Below are 18176 nucleotides of genomic sequence, written 5' to 3'. Positions count from 1 at the left end.
CAAGTTTTGATTCATCTACATCCCAGAAATTTTGGTATACTGTATTGTCGTTATTGTTTTTGATATAGTTATGATTTGTTATTTCATCCACTTATAACTGATTTTGTGCTATGGTCTATAAATAAAGTAAGTTTCTGCCTTTTAAAAATTTATTTACAGTTTGAATCAAGAACACACGTGATACCCAGTGGAATTGGGGTGGGCTCCATGGGGTGGGCTCCATAGCGTGGGCTATGGGAGAGGTGGTGGGATGGGGGGGGAGGGAAGAAAATAAAATGATCTTTGTTTCCAATGAACAGTGTTTGGAAATGACCAAATAAAAAAAAATAAAAAAAAAGAAGTTAAAAATTTACATTTAATCTATGCTCTAATGTGATTAATTTTTGTCATTTGGTGCTAAGAATATGTAAGTTCTTTAGCAGTACCATTTAGAAGATGCCATAAATCTTTCAGCTCTGGTTTCCCATAAATTTATTCAGTTCTTACATTTCTGTTAGCTCTGTCCACCTCAGAGGAACTCCTATTATGTCTTGAAATTCATTTTTTCCCCTTTTTAAAATTTCAATGCTATGCCTTTTAGACTAAATGTTTATTATTGATATCAATTTGTCTCTGGTTCCTTTCAGCATAATGTAACTTCCTTATTTATATTATGTATTTTTGTTTTTACTTTCTCTGGCATGATCCACAACTCCTTGGCATGGTATATTTTGTTCCATACTACCATTTTCCTTTTATGTAAGATTTGTCATTTGAGATTCATATTTTGTAAGTGCCAGAGGTTTTATTTTCTTAAGTGATTCTTTCATTTTACTAGGTTAATTTAGTATATTCACATGTAAAATTATGTGAGAATTTGGTTTTGAGTGGCTCCAAGTACCTTTTTTGTTTATGATTTTTTGAGTTTCCCTTTCTGCTTTAAATCAGGAATTTAGTCTCTTGATTAATTTTGCTTAATCTACTTTATTGAATTCGGTATTCCCACAGGCACTTTTCTCCTCCATTCTTTTCTTTTCTATTTGTCTCTCCCCTAGTTTTGGAATTTTTTCATTTAACATTGATTCCTTTTTCACTTAATTAGTTATCTAATTCTTCTCTTCTTCTTTCCCTCTCTTGGTTAAGTGGTTAATTAAAAGCCTTCCTCTCTTCCTTTCCAATTCCCTTTGTCTAGTAGTACTTTCTTTTTTCTGCACTTTTCCCTAGAAAGGATATCTATACTTTGTTCTCTTCACTAATTCTCTTCCCTGTTATTTCTAAACTCACCTCTCTGTCTATTCTAAACTCTTGATTGGTGGTCTTTTCCTCTTGAGTCTTTTTGTATTTCTTATGGGATTAAAAAAAGTTTGAGATTCCCTTTCAAACCAATTTATGTGTAATAGGTCTTGCTCCTTCCACCCCACCTTTTTTCCTCTTATGACTTATTCTTAGAAGTATCCATTCCTGAGGGCAGTAATGAGGATAAAATTTGCCTAAGGGTTGAAATTTCCCTGTGTCCCAAATTAGCTAATTCTTTTTTTTAAAAACCCTTACCTTATTCATAAATGCATTTATTTATATAAGCTTATATTTATATTTAAGAATTCTGAAAAGCTTTCTTTATAGTAGCCCTGTGAGATAAGGAGTGGGATTGTTATTCAATACTGTGTATTGGCTCCAAGGCAGAAGAGTGGTAAGGGCTAGGCAATGGGGGTCAAGTGACTTGCCCAGGGTCACACAGCTGGGAAGTGTCTGAGGCCAGATTTGAACCTAGGACCTCCCATCTCTAGGCCTAGCTCTCAATCCACTGAGCTACTTAGCTGCCCCCCAAATTAGCTAATTCTAACCCCTTTCCTCCTTTTGATTATTTCCCCCCCTTTTTTCTAAGTCTTTGGGTCCTACCTCACCCTCCCCATGGTCCTTGATGCCAGTTGCCTTCAGGAGCTCTGACTTCCCTTCTAAACCAGGTGGTTAGTGGAGGTATAACAATCTCAGAGGAAAGAGTCTCTCTCCATTTCATTCCCTTTTTGTATCACCTCACCCATTCTTCTGTTAGCCCTTCTTGGTCAGAAAAATAAGATCTTTCTCCTACTCTTTTCACCCATGAATTTGATCAAGGTGCATCATACTCTCCACCTCATCCCCCGTTCCTCTTAGGCACGTCCAGTTCTGTAGTTTAGACCCCCAAATCTGCTACCAGTTTCAATTAACTGACTAGTTGACTCTAGAGGAGGAGCAGCAAAAGCAAGAAAAGTCCATCTCAGTTCTACTTGATGTTACATTTTATAGATTGTGTTCAAAATGAGCATCTTGGGCAGTAGAGGCCATTGACACAAAATACTGTCGCGAGACAACTAGAACTATGGAGTTGACTGTGACTGCTCTGAAAAACTCTTGATGATTGCTTATCCAGATTTTGAGAAGACTTTCAAGGAGGTGGAATGGAGGGATTATAGCCTCTCAAGTACATTTCATTCTCTAACTATGTTGTAGAAAAGCTTGGATTTGGATTGGTGGACTTCCAAAGGTCACTTTCATCTTTGATAATCAGAATCAGAATCGCCTACTGTACTGAATAGTGAGTTGGATCTAAGAGTTAAATTCCAAGAAATCTAAAGAGGCCCAACCTCTCAAGATTGTACTTTTCCTCTTTAACCAGTTTCATCCAGGACTCACTATGTACTGTGATTGGTTGGCTCAGAAGTATGGGTTTACATAGCAGAAAGTCCTTTTCAGCCGCCCCATGTGGAAAAGGTCCTCCATTTTGTGGATTGTTCCAAAAAGAGGCCCTTGTCCATAGAGGCTGTTGGCAAAGAGTCTTCGAGCCAAACAACCAGTAGTATGGAAAAACTTTTGGGAGGTGACAGAAAGGGAACTGTGGCCTGCCATGATCTCTTCCTGCAGCCCTACGTGGATAAGGCATTCTATTTTGTGGATTATGCCAAAATAATCACTTTATCCACGGAGGCTGTTGGCAAAGAACTTTGCAGCCAAATGACCAGAAGTATGAAGGGACTGTTTGGACAAGGCAACAAAGAGTCACCTTTCCTGCCATCATCTGTTTCTGAAGCTCTACTTGGATTAAGGCATAATACTTCGTGGATTCCCCAAAGCAAAGGACATTATACCCGGAAGCCAGATTACGAAAAGTATTGAGGGACTGTTGGGACAAGGCAGTGGAAAGGACAACTCTCCTGTCACCATCTCTTCCTGCAGCCCTACGTGGATAAGGCATTCTATTTTGTGGATATTGCCAAAATAATCACTTTATCCACGGAGGCTGTTGGCAAAGAATTTTCTAGCCAAACAACCAGAAGTACAGAAGGAGAGCTGGGACTTCGCAACAGAAAGACTGTCCTACCACCAATTCTTCCTGCAGCCCTACGTGGATAAGGCATTCTATTTTGTGGATTTTGCCAAAATAATCACCTTATCTACGGGGGCTGCTGGCAAAGAATTTTCCAGCAGGACGAAGAGCTTTATCTATGGAGACTCTTGGCAAAGAATTGTCCAGTCAAATAGTTTGAAATATGGGAATGACTGTTGGGAAAAATAAACACAAAGGCAACTCTTCCCTTCCCACTGCCTCAGCTGGATAAGGTACTCTATTGTACACGTTGTCAAAATGAGCACCTTATCCATAGAGGCTGTTGGCAAAGAACCTCTAAGGTGAAGAACCAGGAGATGGACAAAGATGGCCCCCCCACGAAAACCCAAAGCTGTGCATCCAGACTTCAGAGGTAAGGAGAGTATACTATTGCTCTCTCAGGAAAGTAATTCTGCTTAGAATAAATCTCATTATTTGGACCTTTTTCCATACACTGCAGCTTAATTTGCCTCGTGTCGAATTGACCAACACTGCCCTCGTCATTCATTGCTGAGTTTTCTCAGTTATTAGGGGATGAAATAATTGGCCACCAGGCCACTTTCTTTTCTGAGATTCCACTGCATGAAGTCAACTTCCATATTTAGTGTGGGAATGGCCAAGGTTAATTCTCATCAGATTTTTTAGCTCAGTGATCCCAAAGTATTAATGTTTGCTTTTTCAATGAACCTCAACAAATGTAACAGATTTCACACCTGACTTGCTTTGCTACAGGAGAAAACTGAAGTGGTGACTGTCTATCCTACTTTCCAGCCACCTCATATAGTGAAATGGGATTCTCATTAACAGAACGTTGTTGGAGATCATTCCAGTTAAAAAAACAATGCATATGGAGATGATTAAGGCAAGAAACGCATCTTCTAAAAATCCTGATGGTTGTTTGTCCAGACTTCACTTGATGGGGGAGGCCCCAAAGGAGGCCCTTTATTCCCATGAAAAACTCATTCTTCTTATGGATAGCTCTGATGGACAGCCGGAAACCTAAATTTGCCAATCAGAAATACTTGAAGAGAACCACAATTCCAGAGGACTAAAGACATCATCCTCCCTTTTTGAGTGAATCCATGGACTGAAAATACAGACCATTGCTGAACATGACCAGTGAGGGAAGTAAGTCTTTATTGTGACCATTTTCATTACATTTCCTATTTGTTGTTTTTGTTCAGTGGGAATGGAGAAGAGGCAGGAAGAAGAGAAATTTCAAGGCTAATAGTTTTGCTCTTTCAATAACTATCATCTACAGGCTACAATCCAGTTGGTTCAGAAGAATGGAAGACATAACAGAAAAAACAATTGTCACTATCCTTTCTAGCAGCCTCCATTGTACAAGGTATTCCATTTTGTGGTTTCCATTCAAAGGAATATCCTGTATAATGGAGGCTGTTGGCAAACATCTCTTCAGCCCAACAGCAAAGAATGAAGAAGGAATGTTTGGACCAGGACCACTCTACAAAATACTTAAGGATCGTTCATCTCTACTGTGCTGGCCTGAAGACCCTCAGTGGTAATGCAGTACTACTGCCATCACCTTAGGGAATCTTAAGGAATAGATATTTTCTTACCATTTGTCTTTGACCAAAGCATGTTGAAGTGAATTTATTATACCTTATGTGTAACTTCCAGCCTGTTGTTTAGATGGATTTCCTTCTTTGATTAAAAGAATGGAAAAACAGGCCAACTTTTAGCTTGGAAATTCTATAACATATTAGGTGTGAGGTTCCATAATATGGTCAGTTCTTGATGTCTTTCATTTTGATCCCGGGATGTTTCTTTTTCAACCAATCTAATCCGACACACACTAGTGCTGCCATTTGCCACTTGGGCTGGCTCTGCAGTTGGAATTATAACAGATAGAGGCCCATTTAACCTGGCACTGTGCTTTCCATTTGCCCTAGTTGTACCAGATGTTACCTTTTATGGACTGTTGAAAAAGGTACTTCCTGTGCAATAGAGGTATTTGGGGAAGGGCATTTGTAGCAGAAAACCAGGAGTTTAGAGACTCTAGGGATACAAACTCCATTCTCTTTATCCATAATTTCCTCATCAACACTTTGCTTGAAGACTTCCAGGTAGGTGGAGATCCCTACTTTGGTGTGGGAAATGGAAGTGGGGAATGGAGGAAGAAAAAAAGGGAACTCTTTCTGAGTTAGGTTCTAGATGGCCTTCATTCTTCAAGCAGGGGCATAGATTAGTTGATCTGAGGTCACTTCATCACTTGGATTGAAATAAAAAAAAATCAGCTATAGTACTCAGTGGTGAATTGGAGGAGGTAAAATTTGAGAAATCCTATAGGCCTCAGTCCCATCATTATCTTTTTTCAGTGATCTCCATCCAGTACTTATTCAGGCCTACAAACTACAATTGGCTGGGACAGAAGAATGGGCATATCAGACAGAAGAGCAAATCTCTTTTTTAGGATCCTAGCCATAGAGGCTCTTGGGAAAGAACTGTGCATTCAAGCAAATAAGACATTACTGTCCTAATTTCATGATTGTTCCCCAAGACTTTCCAGGAAGTTGGAGGAGCACATTTGGCTCATGCCTAACCTCAATTCTGACTTGACAGCCTTTTTTTTGGCATTTTCTCTTTTTTTGGCATCAAGGCTTTCTCAAACTTGCCTCTCACAAATATATTGGGAGAACCATGATTCTGAGGACCAAAGATGAAGCATGCTGTCTACCTACCTTCTAACAAAGACATTATGGGATTAAAATGCAGCATGAAATGTATACATTTGCCGTAATGGTTTAATTTTTCTTCCACTGTTATACAGTATGTGGAAAGGGCAGTTTGAAAGAGAAAACAATGAAAATAAATACATATCCAATTGATCTGAAGTGAATTCAGTTGACCATTTCAGAGCTATGCTGAGTTTCATTCCTCTGGCAAAGTGGGTTGGATTGGTTGACCTGAAGTCAACCTGAAGTCATTTCTAAAGTAGTAAATGATAGAACTTACTTGAGTGGTTGACTCTTGTAAGCCTTCAGTTCCCAGAATTTTGCTTTTCCCTCTTCTAGCATTCGCCAGTCCTATGAACTATGATTGCCCCAGAAGGGTCTATATATCAGTTGGAAAGTCAGCCATCTTTCTTCCATTCCTCTAATTGACTCCCATGACATTGTTCTTCTTTTGTAGAAGCTGCTAGGGAAGAACTTGTCACTAAGGGCTGTTTAGAGAAGGATCACTTCCATCCAGATTCTTGCCTAGTAGTGAGGAGAGAGGTTGTTGGGCACTATTTTCATAGGAAACCCATTCAGCTTTAGGCCATTTTATCCATCATTTTGATATTTCCCCCTACATTCATTTCATATTTGCTTTTAACCAATAAATGCTGAATTGAATGTAATCACTTTGACCATCTGTTTGTTTTATCTTCTAGATTTTCCTCCTTCCAATATTAGGGGAAAAGGGATACCCTCTGAATGTGCTCACCTTCAATTCTGAGATTCTATAGAGTAAAAGGTAAGTCTCATTCTGGATGTGTGGGCAGATAAGGTCAGCTCTCAAGAGATAGTTTTCTGCTTATTCATCTCATTGAATGGTGTTTTTTTTTCAGGTGAACCCCACAATAAAAGCACAGCTAAGAAATTTTTCCTGGCACCACACTCTCCCTCTGCCTCAGTTGTACCAGGTGTTACATTTCATATATGACAAAATGATACATCTAGTGCAACGGTGGCCGTTGAGAAGAACTTCCAAGCCAGAAGACCAAGATTTCAGAGATGGTTGAACAACATTTACTTTCTGTAATACCTGATGATTCTGGACTGTCTTAACACTCAGCTATTTCTACCTATGGACAGCTCTGATTGAAAAGATCAGTTTCCTCAAGTCAAACATCAATTCTTCTCTCCTAAATGTGGAGAACCTTTCCCAGAGGACCAAAGGTGAGGCATACTGACTACCACCTGCTGGACAGGTAATGGGGCTGAAAATGCTGAATGAGATGCACTGAATATTAGGGCTTTTTTGTTCACTTGGGATCAGGAAAGTAGGAAGGGGGGAAAATGCATGCAAAAAATTGATTTCAATTTAATTCCACTGTCTTTTCATTTCTTTGGTTGGAATGGATGGATTGACCTCAGAGATCCCTTTTTGTCTCTTGATTGGAAATCACAGAAGCTTCTGCTATGGCTGATTGGATGAGGTGAAAAACTTGGAGGGATCTTAAAAGCTTTGGTTTCCATGATGACATTTTTACTCTTTCAACCAATTTTGAAAAGCAGTCACAACTAAGAAAATTAAAATTTATTCATTTATAACTGAGCAATTCTAACTGAAAAGCAACTATGCCTCCCTTTCCAGCTGCTGTAGGTGGATTCTTATTTCATAGATTCTACCAAAAGCAGAACCTCATCCATAGTGGCTGTTGGCTAAGAACTTTACAAGAAATGAACAAGAGTTTGAAAGATCATTCAGAGTTGAGTATTGCTATCTCTGTAACGCCCCATAGAGGGATGGATTCTACAACATGAAATAAATTGCCATATTGAGTATGAGGATGGAGAAGGCTCAACTTTGAGATCCTTCAGCTAGATGGTTCTGGGATATTGTATTTGCTTATGAACATATCTACACCAGTGCTGATTCCAATTGAATGGCTCTACAATAGGAATATCTGAGAGATAACTCATCTGTCTTGATACCATTTCCTCCATCTGCCCCATTGGTACCAGGTGTTGCACCTAACATCTTGTGCAATGGTGGCTGTTGGAGAAGAAAATTTGAGCCAGGCAACCAAGGTTTCAGAGACAGTTGGAACAAGGAACTCTACTTTGCAAAACTCCTGATGTCCAGACTTAGAGGTAAGGGGAGGTCTCCTACTTCCATATGAATGAAGCTCATTTCACTTGAATAGTGGAATTTTCCTAACCTAGCCTAAATTTCCCTCTCCAGACATCACAGAACCACAATTCCAGAGAAGTGAAGGTGAGGAATGGTAACAATAGGAATATCTGAGAGGTAACTCATCTGTCTTGATACCATTTCCTCCATCTGCCCCATTGGTACCAGGTGTTGCACCTAACATCTTGTGCAATGGTGGCTGTTGGAGAAGAAAATTTGAGCCAGGCAACCAAGGTTTCAGAGACAGTTGGAACAAGGAACTCTACTTTGCAAAACTCCTGATGTCCAGACTTAGAGGTAAGGGGAGGTCTCCTACTTCCATATGAATGAAGCTCATTTCACTTGAATAGTGGAATTTTCCTAACCTAGCCTAAATTTCCCTCTCCAGACGTCACAGAACCACAATTCCAGAGAAGTGAAGGTGAGGAATGGTAACTCCTCATGAGTGGAAGGAAACGGGCAATTTTGGACACGGCCAATGAGGTAATTTGCTTTCCTTGACTATATATTTATTATGATTTCTTTCTCCCCTACTCATGTCAGGATGGAGATGTAATAGGTTTAAAATGTCAAATGAAATTTGCCTTTGTGTCGCCTAATGAAGGAATTTCCTATATTAGCATTAGGGTGTTATTTCTTCCTACATTGGGGTATGGGAAAAGAAATAATTAAAAATACTGATTGAATTCAATTGACCATTTGTTTCTGATTTTATCCCTTCCTTCACACTCTGGGTATGAATGTGTTTTTGACCTGTGATGCCAATTTTATATTTGAGATTAGAAACATCAGAGAATGATGGACTGTACAGGGCCAGGGATTAGATCAGGTTAAAATCTTATGAGCCTGAGATTCCCTGGTTGGTCTGTTAAGTCAACTTCATCCAAGACTGACCAATAGGTACAAATGAGAAGATACTGATAGAGTATAAATAAGCATATCTAATAGAAGGTTAATTATCATCTTGCTACCATCCCTTCCAACAGCCCCTCTTGGATAAGGCTCTTTATTTGTTTTCTGTCATAGTAAGGACCTTATCCGTAGAGACTGTTGGCATGGAAATTTCCAGCCAAAACAACCAGAATTATAGCAGAACAGTTGAGACAGAGCAACAGAAAGTCAACTGCTTTACTTCAATGACTACTTGCAGCCCCACTTGGATGAGGCGCACTATTTTGTGAATACTGCCAAAATAATGACCTTATCCAAGGAGGCTTTTGGTAGAAGAACCAAAGAACTGGAAGTATTGGGACAAAGATGGCTCATTAAAGACAACTCCTTGATGACTGTACATACATCTAGACCCTGTTAGAGACCTTCAAGGAGGTAAGGAATAGCTCTTTTTATTTAAACACCTTTCCATCTGTTCCAACTTTACCTCTAAACAAACCATGTGGTACTATGTATAACTGCATTCACCATCCATTTATAGAATATGTTCTAGACTTGACTCCTTGTTCTCTTTGGGGAATGGAAGAGTTGACCTCTGAAGGTATTTCAGTTGGATATAGTCAACTGTTGGATACCTTTCAGTTCTGATCCCTGAATATTATGTTGTTTTTGTTCCAATCAGTGCTATCCTATACATACCACTGATACCAGTTTTTATTAGTTGACTGAAGGGACATAAGAAATACAAACCCTCTACCCTGCCCTCCATGTGCCCCAGTTGTATCAGATACTCCATTTTCTAGATTGTCTGAAACGTTGCATCTTGTACAACTGTGGCTGTTGGAGACAAACCTTCCAGCCCATTAGTCAAGAGATGGTAGAGACAAGGCATACCAAGTATTCCGGTGAATGTTTTGATTGTTTTTCCAGACTTCCCCAGAAGTATGAATGTGTGTGTATCCCCATATTCCCTTCTCATGCAGATTATCATACTTCATAGCTCTGAATACTGGGCATATATTCACATCAAACCTAACTTTGCCTCCTGTAAATACTTAGGGAGAACCTATATTGCAGAAGATCAAATGTAAGGAGTATACTTTTCATATAATGAGATGTTTTGAGCTAGGACCAATAAAGGAATTTGACTTCAATTGATTATTTATTACAAGGGATTTTCTGTTGTCATGTGGGTGAAATGGAAGTGGTAACTAGAGAAAATAAATGATCCTCAAAATGCAGAGAAAATTGAACTGACCTTTTGTTTTTGACCCGTGCTGTAAAAAGACCTTCCTTTTCTTTTTTAGGCAAGGGGGTGGATTAGTTGTACTCTTAGGTCACTGTCAACTCTTGAGTGGAAATCATAGAATCATATGCTCTTATTGATTGATGACAGTTTTCCGAGAAGTCCGTAAGGCTTTATTTCCCATGATTGTTTTTTTGTTTTTGCAACCAGCTTCATCCAGTGCTATAGGCTAAAATTGGTCATCCAGGAGTATGAGAATAAAGAGAAAAAGCCCCTATCCTGCCTTCATTCCTTCCAGCCGCCTCATTTGGACAAGGTGCTCTGTTTTGTGGATTGTCCCAAAAAGAGCATCTTGTCCATAGAGGCTGTTGGCAAAGATCTTTGCAGGGAAAAACACCCAAGAGTTTGGAGGGACCTCTTGGAGAAGGATTGCTACCCTAGATAACAATGGATAATAGATTCTGTGGATTTTCATTGATGAAATTCAGAGATTTCAGGATGGAGGAATCACACTTCCTTCTAATACAACCCATTATGTTTATGGGTAACTTGGATCGATGACAGCACAGTTTTCCTGTCATTAAGGACAAATTTATTGGTAATAGTACTGGCAGAGCACCAGGATTCTGAGGAAAGCAAAACAGAAACACATCACCCACCTCTTGGAGACAGGTATTGTTGGAGGCAGCCAACAAGGGGTTTTGCTTTACTTGACTTAGGTACGTTTGTTAATTTTCTTTTTGTTGTTGCTGTGTTGTGGGTGTGGGTGTGTGTTAGAGAAAATTAATGCTTTTATATGTACTTGCTGAATTAAATTGAATTCAGTTGATAATTTGGGCACCATGTTTTGTTGTTGATTAGCTTTGATTCTTCAGGCAGAGGAATAGACTGCATTGACCTCTTGAGGTTACTTTATGATTTTAGAAATTATAGGCTCACCAGGTCTACTATATGATGAATTAGAGGAGGGCATGTAGGTCTGAGTTCCCTTGATTATGCTTTTGTTTCTACCAATTTCATCTGGTCCTCTGTGGTACAAGTTACAACTGGGTGCCTCAATAGAATGAGCACATTCAACAGAAAAGCAACCGCCTCATGGGCAATATTGTTCAATTGAGAGATTTTTGAGCAACGAGCCATCTATGGGTTGTTAGTAAAGTGCTTCGTAGCTTACCAAAAGTATGGAAAGACTGTTGGTATGCTAGCCTACTAATCCACTGATAAAATATTTCTTCTTCTTTTAGCACTTAGCAGTATTACAGGCTACCGCTAAGTTGGTCCAGAACTATGAACACCACAAAGAGATAAGTACCTATCTTTCCTCATCATTTCTAGTCACTTCATTTGAAGTTTGTGGATTTTGCCCAATGGGTGTCTTGTTCAATAGAGACGATTGGTGTAGAATTTTACAGCCAGACTACCAAGAATATGGAGAGAAAGATTGTTGGTGAGAGTCACTATTATTTCTACATGATCCTTCATGACGGTCCAGACCATGGAGAATTTGCCTCTCAAATACATGGAGAGGCCTGCCCATGATTCCAGAAGATCCAAAATTGAGGTCTTGACTCAAAACAGGACAAAAAATTGATTGGCTTAAAATGCGGAATAATACTTGGGTTTGTGTCCATAGGCCACATGAAGACACTTGCTTCATTTTTTCCATATTACATTTGGAATTATTTTTTTCAGATGTAGTAGCGTATAGGAAATCGGAAAGAAAATAAAATTCCTTTCAAAAATTACTTGTTGAATTGCATTTAACTGGAATTCAACTGACTTGTGATTTTTAATTTTTGTTGTAGATGACCTTCCTTCTTCACATTGGGGATGTGCAGCTTGTCCCCACGTAGTCACTTTCTCATTTTAGAATGGATATCCAGACTGGACGATGGCATGGACGATGTGAAGAATCTTATAAGTCCAAGACCCCAAAATTTTGCTTCACTCTTTAAACCAACTTCATCTAGCACTCATCAGTACTTTAGGGGATGAATAAATCAAAAAGAAAGTCAACTCTACTACCATTCTGTAGCCCGACTCCACCAGAAGCACTGAGGCACTGTTGTGACAATGACAACAGAAAGGTGACTATTCTACCATGATCACCTCCAGCAGCCTCACTTGGATAAAGTGCTTTATTTTGTAAATTACACCTAAATAAGGACTTTATCCATGGAAGCTATTGGCTAGGATCATTCAGCCCAAAAGCTAGAAGTATGGAGGGAGACAAAAGATGGCTACTGAAGAGAAGCACCGTGACAATCATGCATCTGGACCTTATTGGAACACTTTTAAAGGAGGTAAGAAAGGCACAGCAGCCATCTTGGGAAATCATTTCTGCTTTAGAATGACTCATTATGTGGATATCTTTCCATCTATTCCAATTAAGATTTTTTTCCAACTGAATGTAACCTTCACCATGCATTTCTATGTTCTAGACTCATCTTCTCATTCTCATGGAGGAATGAAAGTGTTGATCTCTGAATAGCTTTTGTTTATATGATCTCCTCTCAAACTGGCTTCATAGCTTTTCATAATCAAATGTCAGACTGGTCTTTCTTAGGTATTATGGGTTTTTGGGGGAATTAGTTTCAACTGATTGACTTGGATTAAGGACTATAAGTAAAACAAACCATCTATCCTGCCACCATTGCCTCCATGTGCCCCAGCTGTACCAGATGCTACATTTTAGAGATTGTGTGAAATGTTGCATCTAGTGCACTAGTGGCTGTTGGAGATAACCCGTCTAGGCTGATAGCCATGAGTTCAGAGATGGTGGGGCCAAGAAGCAGTAAATATCTTCTGCATCCCTCAATGACTGTCCAGATTTGCCTTTTAAAACACTTCCATGGAGGTGTGTGTGTGTGTGTGTGTGTGTGTGTGTGTGTGTGTGCGCGCGCGTGCGCACGTGTGTCCCTACTCCGTCCTCGTGCAGCTTATTATATTTGGGCACATCTGGAGGCCCAGAAGGATTTTCTCACATGAAGCTTAATATTGCTTCTCACAAATACTTGGAGAACAAACATGTCAGAGATACAAAGATGAAGTGCACTTTTCACCTACTGATGACCAAGAAAGACCTGATGGGCTTACAATTCAGAATAAAATCCATTTTTGGAGAGTAACAATGAGGGGTTACTTCAACTGACTGTATTTGTTAGGGATTTCTTCTCCCCCCTGCCCCAACCCTTTTGGAATTCAAAAGGGGGATGGAGAATGAAGTGTGAACTACAGAAAATAAGGTCTTAGGTCTTGTTAAATATATGTACTATTATATTGGAAAAAATGAATAATTTCTCAATGTAGTAAAAGACCTTTTATTTTTTCAGCAGGATGGATTACTTGAACCCTGGGGTCACCGTAATTCTGAATCGCAATCAGAGAAATATTTGCTCTACTGACTATTACATTAGATAAGGTAAGATCTTGGAGAAGTCTAGCCCCAATTTTCTGCTCTTTTTAACAACTTTCTCTAGCACTACAATGACACGTTTGGCTTTTGGCATAGAACTTGACAGCGAACTCTTTATGATGAAGAGATCTCTGCTAAAAACCTCCCAGTTGGCTAAGGCTTCTCTAAATAAGCACATTATCCACGGAGAATGTTGGGAAAGAACCTTTCAGCCAAATCACCAGCAATCTGGAGGCACTATTGGAACAAGGCTACCAAAAGTCAACTATTCCATTCCATCACCATTATTTCCATCCGCCCCCCATGGATAGGGTGTTTTATTTTGTGAACATAGCCAAAATAAACACCTTATTCTTGGGGGCTGATGGGAAAGAACATCCAGCGAAAGAATTGGAAGTCTGAAGACATTTTGGGGACAAGCATGGCTATTGAAGAAAAACCCTGGAAGATTGTCCATCTAGTCTATCTAGTGTCTGCTAGAAAGACCACCATGGAGGTGAGGGTATATCATTTGACTGTCTATATTACAAGGCATTTTTAATTTTTTTGTTGTCTTCAAATGTGAGCTAGGGATAGGATGGAGAGAAATGCAATAGGAACTAGAGAAAATGAATGCTTATATAAAACTACACTAAGTATTAGATTGAAATAATTTAGCCTTTCATTTCTGACCTACGTTGTAAAAGACCTTTGGATTTTTTGTCAGGGATCTGGATTAGGAAAATTCTCAGGTTATACTCTTGAGTAACATGCCTAAAATCTACTATACCAATTGGTGCATTTGGGTCGGATTTTGATAAGGTATATATGCTCTTTTAAGCAACTTCAAGTTTTACATATTTCATCTGCTCATTGGGGAGTATGAGAATGTCATATGAAAAAGTCCCTAGCCTCCCTGCAAACCTTCCAGTCACTTCTTTTTGGACAAGATGTTTCCAATATTTAGATTTTCTACAAAAATGAGCCCTAAAGGCTGTTGACAAAGAACTTTGTAGTGTAAAACCCAATAGTATGGAGAAACTTCTTGGATAAGAATTGCTCCATGGAAAATGCTACTGAATATTATTCCTCTAGGTTTTTTCTTTGTAGACTTGGCAGAGGTTTCTAATTGTGGGAATTCAGGTTTCCCCCTTCAGCTCAATAGGTTTATGGATACCTTAGTCCCAACATGATTAGTTTCCCCAACATGATGCTGAATCTGCTAATAGCAAGTACTTTACTTGAGAGCATCAGCATTCCAGGGGAACAAAGAACCAACATTTCACAGGAGATGGGCATTTTTGGATGTGGTCAATGAGAAATCTTGCTTCATTTGATTAAGTATGCATTGATAGGGTGGTTTCCCTTTTCCTTTTGTTGTTGTTGTTGGGTGTGTATGTGTGTGTGTGTGTGTGTGTGTTGTGAGTTGAAGAGAATAGTTCAAGCTTTTAAGCATACTTGCTGAATTTAATTGATTTCATTTGAAAATTAATGTTCTATGTTGTACGTGAAGTAAATTAATTTGTCATGTTGGGGAAATGATTGATTTCGGAGGTCGTTTTTCTCTGATTCTAGAAATTGTAGACCCACCAGAACTCTCTGATGAATTGCATGAGGTTAAAAGTCTTGTCAGTCTTCTAGGCCTTGAGTTCCTTTGATTATGCTTTTGTTGTCTTCTTCTAGTCCTCTGTAGGTCAAACCACAAATGGGCTGCTCAGAAGAATGAGCATATCCAAGAGGGAAGCAATGATCTAACCTTAAAATTCCTTTCAGCCTTCCTCCAACTGCCTTATGTGGGCCATGTTCTTCAATTTGTAGATTTTCAGCAAAGAAGTATTTGGTCCATAGAGGCTGTTGGGAAAGTACTCTGCAAACAACCATGTGCTTGGAGGCACAGTTGGGGCATGCTTTGCTAACCTACTAACCCTCAGGTAAGTGTCCAACCAGGATGCTTTCTTGGACAGTGAGCACGCTGTAAATGATTGGTCCCACAAGTATGATCATTACAAACAGAAAAGCCTCCATCATTTCTGGCCTCATTTGGACAATGGATTCCATTTTGTGGATCTTGCCCAATGTACAATGGAAGCTATTGACAAAGAAGTTTATTGCCATACAATTGGGTCTGGAGGGATAAAGACTTCAAAACCTTCCTATGATTGCTGGTCCATATTGACTCAAAATTGCCTCTCACAAATCCATGAATAGAATCATGATTTGAAGACCAAAGATGTCAAACCTCACTCATTTCAGAACAGAAGAGATGGCCTTAAAATGAAGAAAGAGACTTGCATTTATGCACATGGCCAATGAGTCACTTGCTAAATTTTTCTATGTATATTCAACATTATGACTTTTCAAAAAAAATCTTTACCTTCTATCTTAGAATCAATACTGCACTGGTTTTAAGGCAGAAGACCAGTATGGGCTAGATAATGAGGGATAAAGTGATTTACCCAGGGCCCCACAATTGGGAAATGTCTTAGGCCAGATTTAAACCTAGGACCCTTCTTTCTGTTTCTAGGCCTGGCTCTCAATCCATGGAGCCCCACCTCCTACCTGTTTCACAGACCGTATTTTATCTTTGTTGAAGCTTAGTTTCCTTCAAACCATAATGACATTTCAGATTGGAAATTATAGATGTATTCTATAGAGTAGATGATTTTATCAGGTAAAAGCTCTGAGGAATCTTAAAAGCAGGACATATGATTTTGCTTCGTTTTCAGGCAACTTCATCTATCACTCACCTTTTTTGTCTTTTGATATATGGTTACTTGGTCTTTCTTTTAGATTTATACACACTTCTGCTATCTTCATCATCCCTTCCATCAGGCTCACTCTGGATAAGGCATTCTATTTTGTTGATTCTGCTAAAATAAATACCTTATCTGGAGGAGGCTGTTGGGAAAGAACTTCCCTGCCATACTGGAAGTATGGAGGCACCATTGGGGCAATGCTACAGAACTTCAACTATGGTGCCTAGCCGCCCTGCTTGGATAAGGTCTTCTATTTTGTGAGTTAGGCCAAAATAAACACTTTATCCTTGAGGGCTCCTGGGAAATTTTTTTCAACAAACAACCACCAAAATGGAGGCATCATTTGTTTAAGGCAACAGAAAATCAACTCTTGGAGCCTCTCTTGAGGCTTTCTATTTTGTGAATATTGCCAAAAGAAATACCTTGTCAACTGTTCAGAAAAGAACTTTGAGCCAAAGAAATGGTATTAAAAAGGTACTAATGGTACAAAGATGGCCACTGAAGAAAACTCCCTGGTGATTCTGCTGGATGACCATCCAGGAGGTGAGAAAAGTACTACTGAAATTTTATGAAACCTATTTTGTTTTAGCTTAACTTTTTGTACATCTTTCCATCGCATCTAACTTAAATTTGTCTCTTCCCCAGTCCATGTGGAATGAAATATAATTGTACATACATTTCTATACTGCTTTAGACTTGGTCAAGGAGTGTAAAGGTTGCCCTCAGTTGTTACATTCCTTTCTGAGAAAAATGGTTTCTTACTGGGTTTGAGCTTAGATATATAAACTGTTAGTGACATCTTTTATATCTGTGATTCTGTTCTTATTATCTCTATTTATGTTGTGTTTTATTCAGTCACTGCCATCTTGACACATACCTCTTTAAAACACTTTCCGTTAGTTGGGTCTGAAGAAGCATAAGATAAACTATCTTTCCTGCCACCATGCCCTCCATGTGCCCCAGTTGTACCAGATGCTCGATTTTCTAGATTCTGTGAAACGTTGCGTCTTGTACAATTGTGGCTATTGGAATGATTTCAGCCCTTTGATGGAGATGGTCCTTGAATGCTTCCATTGAGGTATGTGTGTCTATATTTAGTCCCCATTCACTCCTCAAGTAGTTTATGCTTGAGCATAGCCCAGGATGACAAGTCTAGTTTTCTCTCTCACAAATACATGGGGAACACCAAAATTCTAGAGGGTTAAAGATGCAGGACACAATTCACCTCCTGTCCAAGAGCTTTTCTATATGAGCTAGATTTGTGGTCAGATCCAATGAGAGTAATTTACTTCAGTGGATTGCATTTCTCATTTTTTGTTTTCAGATATGGAGTAAGGTAGGAGGTGAGTCACCTCCTACCTTACTCCATTGTGTCTCAAGTGAGAATACTTATATAAGTGAGATATATATAATAACAAATATAATAAATATATATTATATATAAGTGAGAATACTTATAAAAATAAATGAAGAATTGAGTTGTGTTGAAGTCCCAGTAACTGTTCATTTCTAACCTATCTTGTAAAAGACTGGGGTGTGTGTGCGTATACATGCATACACGTGTTCTTAATGGTTGGGAATGGATTAGTTGAAGTGTGAGGTTATTGTAATCTCTAAAGCAGCATGCTAATATATGCTATACTGATTGTTGCATTATATGATATAAAATGTTTGAGAGGTTCC

The 18176-nt window shown here is 39.0% G+C and overlaps 1 long non-coding RNA gene and 18 other non-coding genes across 19 annotated transcripts; all 19 read left to right on the top strand.

Annotated features, from left to right (window-relative positions):
• Positions 1-281: 281 nt before the first annotated feature.
• Positions 282-14260, top strand: LOC130456085 (uncharacterized). Its single transcript, XR_008914391.1, has 3 exons — positions 282-6823; positions 6918-12646; positions 13676-14260. It is a non-coding gene; the product is annotated as an uncharacterized LOC130456085 (long non-coding RNA).
• On the top strand, positions 2720-2777 carry MIR7386P (microRNA mir-7386p). The gene has a single exon (NR_162999.1). It is a non-coding gene; the product is annotated as a microRNA mir-7386p (primary transcript).
• Positions 2884-2944, top strand: MIR7386A-1 (microRNA mir-7386a-1). The gene has a single exon (NR_127665.1). It is a non-coding gene; the product is annotated as a microRNA mir-7386a-1 (primary transcript).
• MIR7386A-2 (microRNA mir-7386a-2) lies at positions 3196-3256 on the top strand. The gene has a single exon (NR_127666.1). It is a non-coding gene; the product is annotated as a microRNA mir-7386a-2 (primary transcript).
• MIR7386A-3 (microRNA mir-7386a-3) lies at positions 3359-3418 on the top strand. Its single transcript, NR_127667.1, has one exon. It is a non-coding gene; the product is annotated as a microRNA mir-7386a-3 (primary transcript).
• Positions 3566-3622, top strand: MIR7386B (microRNA mir-7386b). Its single transcript, NR_127668.1, has one exon. It is a non-coding gene; the product is annotated as a microRNA mir-7386b (primary transcript).
• MIR7387 (microRNA mir-7387) lies at positions 4681-4739 on the top strand. Its single transcript, NR_127669.1, has one exon. It is a non-coding gene; the product is annotated as a microRNA mir-7387 (primary transcript).
• MIR7371O (microRNA mir-7371o) lies at positions 5255-5313 on the top strand. Its single transcript, NR_163000.1, has one exon. It is a non-coding gene; the product is annotated as a microRNA mir-7371o (primary transcript).
• MIR7371N (microRNA mir-7371n) lies at positions 6981-7038 on the top strand. Its single transcript, NR_163001.1, has one exon. It is a non-coding gene; the product is annotated as a microRNA mir-7371n (primary transcript).
• Positions 9196-9254, top strand: MIR7386H (microRNA mir-7386h). Its single transcript, NR_127670.1, has one exon. It is a non-coding gene; the product is annotated as a microRNA mir-7386h (primary transcript).
• MIR7386C (microRNA mir-7386c) lies at positions 9360-9419 on the top strand. Its single transcript, NR_127671.1, has one exon. It is a non-coding gene; the product is annotated as a microRNA mir-7386c (primary transcript).
• Positions 10649-10707, top strand: MIR7371Q (microRNA mir-7371q). Its single transcript, NR_163002.1, has one exon. It is a non-coding gene; the product is annotated as a microRNA mir-7371q (primary transcript).
• MIR7386I (microRNA mir-7386i) lies at positions 12467-12523 on the top strand. Its single transcript, NR_127672.1, has one exon. It is a non-coding gene; the product is annotated as a microRNA mir-7386i (primary transcript).
• On the top strand, positions 13014-13072 carry MIR7371M (microRNA mir-7371m). Its single transcript, NR_163003.1, has one exon. It is a non-coding gene; the product is annotated as a microRNA mir-7371m (primary transcript).
• Positions 14060-14117, top strand: MIR7386J (microRNA mir-7386j). Its single transcript, NR_127673.1, has one exon. It is a non-coding gene; the product is annotated as a microRNA mir-7386j (primary transcript).
• Positions 14261-15529: 1269 nt separating the features above from the next.
• MIR7386K (microRNA mir-7386k) lies at positions 15530-15586 on the top strand. The gene has a single exon (NR_127674.1). It is a non-coding gene; the product is annotated as a microRNA mir-7386k (primary transcript).
• Positions 15587-16573: 987 nt separating this feature from the next.
• MIR7386D (microRNA mir-7386d) lies at positions 16574-16634 on the top strand. Its single transcript, NR_127675.1, has one exon. It is a non-coding gene; the product is annotated as a microRNA mir-7386d (primary transcript).
• Positions 16635-16727: 93 nt separating this feature from the next.
• On the top strand, positions 16728-16786 carry MIR7386E (microRNA mir-7386e). The gene has a single exon (NR_127676.1). It is a non-coding gene; the product is annotated as a microRNA mir-7386e (primary transcript).
• Positions 16787-17454: 668 nt separating this feature from the next.
• On the top strand, positions 17455-17513 carry MIR7371K (microRNA mir-7371k). Its single transcript, NR_163004.1, has one exon. It is a non-coding gene; the product is annotated as a microRNA mir-7371k (primary transcript).
• Positions 17514-18176: the final 663 nt, after the last annotated feature.

This window comes from Monodelphis domestica, chromosome X, assembly GCF_027887165.1.
Source record: "Monodelphis domestica isolate mMonDom1 chromosome X, mMonDom1.pri, whole genome shotgun sequence".
NCBI classification, from domain to species: Eukaryota; Metazoa; Chordata; class Mammalia; order Didelphimorphia; family Didelphidae; genus Monodelphis; species Monodelphis domestica.
The sequence above is the reverse complement of the archived record's forward strand: the minus strand, read 5'-3'. Positions and strand labels throughout refer to the sequence as shown.